Raw genomic sequence first — 6649 nt, 5'->3', positions numbered from 1 at the left:
CACGGGTCCCAGGGAAACCACCACATTCACTCAGGAAGGAGGACGTGGTGGGTTGCTCTGACCTCTGGGCGTCACCCAGTGAGCCCAGTTCCTTCTCCTGGCCCCATGCTTATGGGAGAGGCAGACCTTGGCAGTGTATTCAAGGACACTTCAAACTTCCTTGGTTACCCTTCCTCCAGAGAAAAGAGAAACAGTGTCCATACCCTACACCCCACCCCCAATCTCATGCCACTGCTTGCAGGGTAAGAAGGCATGGGGTGCAAGTCAGAGTGGCCCTGGCCACTCCATACTGCCTATGACTCAAGGAATTTGGTCAAAACCTAATAATAAATAGCCCCTCCTCCACTCTGCCCAGGACAGCACTGCCATAGATAGATGTCCCGGACTTCGCACCATGGAGGCCACAGGAAGGTGATAATGATAACCAGTGCCTAGGATACACACTTCCAGAACTATCTATAAGAGTAGGGGAGGGGTTGGAAGAAACATGGAGAAGGAGTTACAGTCATTAGTAGTAAAATAATCTCTGTAGCAACAAGAAAAACATGGCTTAAAGTTTAAGCAACTTTTCCAAGGTAGCAATTAGGATTAGAATACGGCAAAGGGGAAACCGGGTAGGAGCTCTATATTATAAGAACCAGAGCAGACTGCAAACCTTCTTAGCACCTGCCCTACCACACTGGACGAGAGCCTGCTCACAATACTGCGCTCCTTATATTTTCATAGAATTCCATACCTGTGGTCTGTGGCTTTTACTCCCATTATCTCATTGGAGCCTCAGTCATTCCTGAGGCTTCCTGAAGCTACTCCCAGAGGCCATCCTCTGATTCTGAGCTCTTTCAATACTCCAACTTCCACCCACATTCTTCCCCTTTATAAAAGAAAGCTACATATTCCAGGAGAATTTCACCCAATGCCATGGAACTGACCAATCTGAAACCACCACAGTAGCGTAACCCAGACTTTCCGTGGTAGAAGAGTCAGGTAAATTTCTAAGAGGGAAATACGTAAGTCAGTCCAAGAAATTCTGTGTAGACAAGGCATGTCTGGGATAACTATAAACATTTTACAAGAACCTCCTCAGGACACGGGGAGGGGGAGGGGTAAGCTGGGACAAAGTGAGAGAGTGTCATGGACATATATACATTACCAAATGTAAAACCTATAGCTAGTGGGAAGCAGCCGCATAGCACAGGGAGATGAGCTCGGTGCTCTGTGACCACCTAGAGGGGTGGGATAGGGAGGGTGGGAGGGAGGGAGACGCAAGAGGGAGGAGATATGGGGGTATATGTATAGCCGATTCACTTTGTTATAAAGCAGAAACTAACACAACATTGTAAAGCAATTATACCCCAATAAAAGTTAAAAAAAAAAAAAAAAGAACCTCCTTAGGATGACTTTCCAATCTAAAACTCTTTGGAGATACAAATTCACAATTATAGTGTTCTTATGGGGATTTCTTTTCCTATGAAAATTTCTCCGTTTTAAGAATGTTAACACTAACATTCTAAGGGTCCTATGTTTCTGAACTCTGCTTTCTGAAACTATCACCCTTCCATAGACATCTTTATAAATGTTTCAGAAAGCTCCTGTAAGGGATATCGAGCTATATACCTGGACATAATGTACAGAACAAGGTCAGCAAGAGTCCCTGCTCCACACTGATCACCCACCTGGAATATCGTGTCCAGTTGTAGAAGCCACACTTGTCGAGGGGTATTAACCAGCGGAGCAGCTGCAGTGATGAGGAGTCGACAACACCACAGTGTGTGGTCGAAGGTCCTTGGCCAAAGACAAGAATAAGTAGACCCTAAGTCCTCAATCAGTTGGAGAGTTATCATGTGAAAGCTAAGAGATCTTTACAAAAAATAGAGCAAGGCTTTTCTGCGCTTCCCATGGAGGGGTCCATACGGCCGTAACTTAAAAGGAAACTTGCACAATGTGCAGAGCCCTTTATGTCCTGCAAATGAAGGAGGAGGATGTCCTCAAATTCCTTGCAGCAGAAACCAACTGAGGTGGTTGACTTCCAAATGGAACGGTACGGTCTACAAGAGGAAAAGTGATGACATCTACATCATAAATCTAAAGAGAATCTGGGAGAAGCTTCTGCTCCTGCCACTGTTGCCATTAAAAACCCGCCTGAGGTCAGTGTCATATCCTCCAGGAATACCGGACCGCCAGCTGTGCTGAAGTCTGCTGCTGCCGCTAGAACTTCTCCTCTTGTGGCTTCACATCTGGAAACTTCCCTAACGAGATTGAGGCAGTCTTCCGGGAGCCCGGGACCTCGGCTGGTGGCTGATCCCAGGGCAACCACAGCCTCTCACAGAGGCGTCTCACGTTAACCCGCCAACCACTGCTGAGTAACAGAGACCCTCCTTTGCGTGTGGACACTGTCACTCCCACCACAGAGGAGCCCACTCCGTGGCCGCGGGTCTGAGATAGCAGGCGTTGGCAGTCCCTTCCAGTTCAGGCTAGCCCCTCGGGAGGTCTTCCTCACTCAAGCCTTTCCCTTCTCAAACTCCCACTGTCTGGGCCTTGCTCTGTTTTTAAAAAGGACCATTTATTTTCTGTCAGCCTTATTTCCAGTTTCTGTTTATGAGTCTGTGGAAGGCCAGCTTAAGACCAGTCAGTGTTTGTTCCTGCCCATTGTGTGGCCTGTAGTGGTGGAGCCGCGGTCCAGTCCCGAGTGGCGCGCTGCGGCTCCTACCCAAACGCCTTCAGACCAGCCCGCCACCCAGGGTTGAGAAGCAGTAATTTGGGAGCTGGCACAGCCCATTGTCTCTGAGACGCCTGCCGGGCCACAGCCTTGTCAGCAGCGGCCTCCTTTTCAGTCTCCTCAGGATCTCTGCCGGAGTAGAGAGCGTGTGACCCCGCGAGATCTTCAGCGGGAGTTCACAGGGCGGGGCCGCGCCTGCGCATAACGTTCGGACCATCGCCAGCCGCCTAAGACCTGCCGCTCCGTGAGCTCCTCTGTGGTGGGAGTGACAGTGTCCACACGCAGAGGAGGGTCTGTGTTATGCAGCAGTGGTTGGCTGGTTAACGTGAGACGCCTCTGTGAGAGGCTGTGGTTGCCCTGGGATCAGCCACCAGCCGAGGTCCCGGGCTCCCGGAAGACTGCCTGGATCTCGTTAGGGAAGTTTCCAGATGTGAAGCCACAAGAGAAGTTCTAGAGGCAGCAGCAGACTTTAGCACAGCTGGCCAGTATTCCTGAAGGGTATGACACTGACCTTTCATAATTAAAGAAACTATGTCTTTGTGGGAACATTGAAATAACTTTGGATTTGAGTCTATTTACCATTGGAATCTCGATCTAATAGCTAATAGTAGTGAATCCGAGGGCATTCCAGGCCTCCACGCAGTGACTTGATGAAATAGATTAGAGATGGAGGAAGGCAGAGGGGAAAAAACATCAACTCAGCCTTGGGAAATGTCTTAAAATGATCAGGAGTACATAAAGTACCTTCAACCAGATACAGTTTTCCTTGATCCTACCACATTTGCTCCCTTTCCAATCCTAACCTTCCCCATCTCCTTTTACTGCTGTTATCTTTCTAATCCATGATTTTTCAACATCAACAATGCTGTCAGTCATCATAGAAATCCCTTTGACAAGTCAGAAACTTGCCAAAGATTATTATGTCCAATGTCATTGTGGAGGAATCAGGAAAAGAGGCATGGCACTCTGTACCAAGGCTTGGACTCTAAGAAATAAAGCATGGAGGCATGAAGTCGTGGGGTTTGATTCTCTCAGCCTCCACATGCTGAGAGAAAGCATTTACTGATAATTGCAGAGGAACATACCTCCAGCTCCCCTACCTACTGCGATGCAGACCCTGGGTGGGTAGGAGTTAATGTGGGCGCAGGGCCCATATCTCCCCCTTCTCTATGTCTCCCACAAGTTCAGCACAGTGTTTTCCACCTCCTAGGAACTCAATAAGCAATTAATAGATTGAAGTGGAGAGTTGCTGTTAGCAATCTCACCCCAGGCACAAAATTCACAATACATACCATAACTAGTGCCTATAGAAATTGATCCAGCTCAAAACTATATATAAATGCAATGGATTTATAGCCTTAAAGTTTCAAAAGCATTGATATTTCCAATCTGGAGAAATAAAGGTATTTTAATCCTATTGCATCTTTCAGTTTAAGATACTATATTAGACTGGAACGGAGATTAAAACTTTTACTCAAGAGATATCTCTTCCAGTCTCATTCCCCATCATTAAAGACTTTACTGCCTCTCTGGGAGAGAACTTGTGATGAGTGACTGACTCTCATAATTGGCTTAGGGAACCAGACTCATTCATTGAATCAAGAAAAAGAACATCAAGGAAAGAAGAGAACATCAAAGAATAACTCTCTAGGCTCACTTTTTTATTTCTTTCCTTGAGTCAGACCGCTAGCATCTTTCTTAGAAATGAGGTAACATTTCAGAACATGTATCTGAGTGCTCAAGTGACTTCAGTGGTTCTGCAGCATTTATTAAGCACTGGCTGTATACAAATCCTTCAATGGGATGATAGCTGCTGCTGAAGAACCCACTGCAGACCTAACCATGCAGGCTCTGCCTGAGAAGCTTATTATCTCATTGAGAAGACTTAAAACAGAGAGGAGGCTTTTTTCAAAGTAAAGAAAGAGCAGCATAAAAACTAGTGGAAAATAAAATGCAAATGAAATACCCAAGGGCCACGGACAGTTGGATTAAGGCCACAATTAAATCAACATAGGCAATAACAAATTATTCCTTCCATGTGTACAATACTCCACAGTTTTCTAACTCTTCACACATATCACCTCTTAATTTTCAAACAATTTTATGAAATAGGCTTTATCTTCCCCAGTTTCTGGATGAGAAAACAGTCCCACGTCAGTGAGGTGACGTGTCCAAAGCTTCTGAGCTAGCAAGTGGAAGAGCTGAACAGAAAATAATTTAGCGCTCTACCTGCTGACATCTAGCTATCGTTTCCACTTCCCCACATTATCACTCAAAACATATATCTGTAAAGAGCTTTACTTTCACAAAGTATTTTTACAGACGTTTTATCATTTGGTCCTCTCAGTGCTGTGTGAGAGGCAGGGCAGAAATTCCACAGGAAGAGAGCAAATTAGGATGTTGGTGAGTTTTCCTGCCTGAAGCCATCCGAACAGAGATTGTTGCTGCATCATGACTCCCAGAACAGGGACCATTGCTTCACACCTAACTGTGATTTCATGGCAGGGGTGAGCAGGAGAAAGGACTCGTGCAAACAGGGAACGTGCACTTTCATTTATTCCTGGATCTTGTACCTGTCGCGTAACAATTCAAACCATGAGACTAGAAGAGGAAAGGGGGTGATATACACACCTGTCTGTTCTCTCAGCAGCTTCCTTGCTTTTCAGAGCATCAGGAATCGCGGGGGTTCCTCACATCTACCACACACTCCTTTGCTTGGATTAAGGCACTGGAGTTGGATGGTGAATTTAAATCATGTCCCCAGCTCCCAGCGCTAACCTATCTATCCTGTCAAAGGAACAGCCACAGCCTCTCTGTTTTGCATGCCCTTTGCAAAGAAGGAGAACGAGAGAACGATAACCCCAGGGTGAACAGGAGAACCACTTTGGGAAATGTATTCCTGCAGCACCCAGGAAGGAGCAGGCTAATTGGCTCCAGAGGCAGTGGCAGCAGCATGGGCAGGTAGGATTGTGCCGTCCTTTATTGACTGGTGCAGTCACTTGTTGGGAACCCGTGTTCGTTAGCTGTGTGTAAAGTGATATTAGAGGAGAGATGCTGGGTCCTGTGCTGAATGATTGAGCACCCAACCTGATGGGAGGTGCATTATGTAAAAGCGCCTGCAAGAGTAATCGAGTTACTTAAGTGGATGTGTTGAGCGTATCTGAGAGGGTGCTGCTGGGAGAATGCAAGATCAGGGCGTTGAAATGTGAAAGGCCTCAACTGAAATAAGCCCTCAGCCTTTTCGTACCCATTCTCCACAGCTCTCTCAGGTTATCATACAGAATTAAAGGGTCCTCCCACTCCCCGTGTGCTAACTCTTCACGTTTCCAGGCCAAAAGTGGGTGCGTAAGCTGCCAGCACCTGTTTGTCTAGCAGACCCAGGAGGAAAGGGAAGAGGCCAGCTCTTCCTTCAAATCTTCCTTAGTCCTTTCTGTTACAGGAGGAAGCTCATTGGCTAATCCCCAGGCTTTTAAAGATACAAATAAATTTTTAAAAGCTTCTAGACCAATGGTGTCTCCTAGGGTATTTGCTGCTCAAGTCAAAGGTAACAAAGAGTTCACTGTATTTGCCCCCACACCTTTTGGAGGTGACCTTTGAGGCGTCAGCCTCCAAAGTTGATGCTAAAGGGTTAGCATCAACCTTGTGCTGAGACCAAACAAGTTCACCATTCCCCACAATGGTGTGTGTCCAAGGGCCGCATCTCCACCACCATGGCTCCAAAAAGTGTTGGTCATCAGTCCCCTTCTTTTCTCCCTAGTACACTGACGCCCCCTCCTCTTCTCCTAACCACGGCTTCCCAGGGAGACAATGACGTGCACGCAAAAGCATTTCTCTGGCTCTACCCCCACCCACTCTGCAGGACCTGCAGACCCCTCCAGATCCTCCCAAATCATCACAAGAGTCCCCAGGGGTATTTCCTAGGTGCTCCAAAAC

The sequence above is a fragment of the Lipotes vexillifer genome, unplaced genomic scaffold (assembly GCF_000442215.2).
Source record: "Lipotes vexillifer unplaced genomic scaffold, Lipotes_vexillifer_v1.1 scaffold283, whole genome shotgun sequence".
Taxonomy (NCBI): domain Eukaryota; kingdom Metazoa; phylum Chordata; class Mammalia; order Artiodactyla; family Lipotidae; genus Lipotes; species Lipotes vexillifer.
This window is presented reverse-complemented; position numbering follows the sequence as displayed.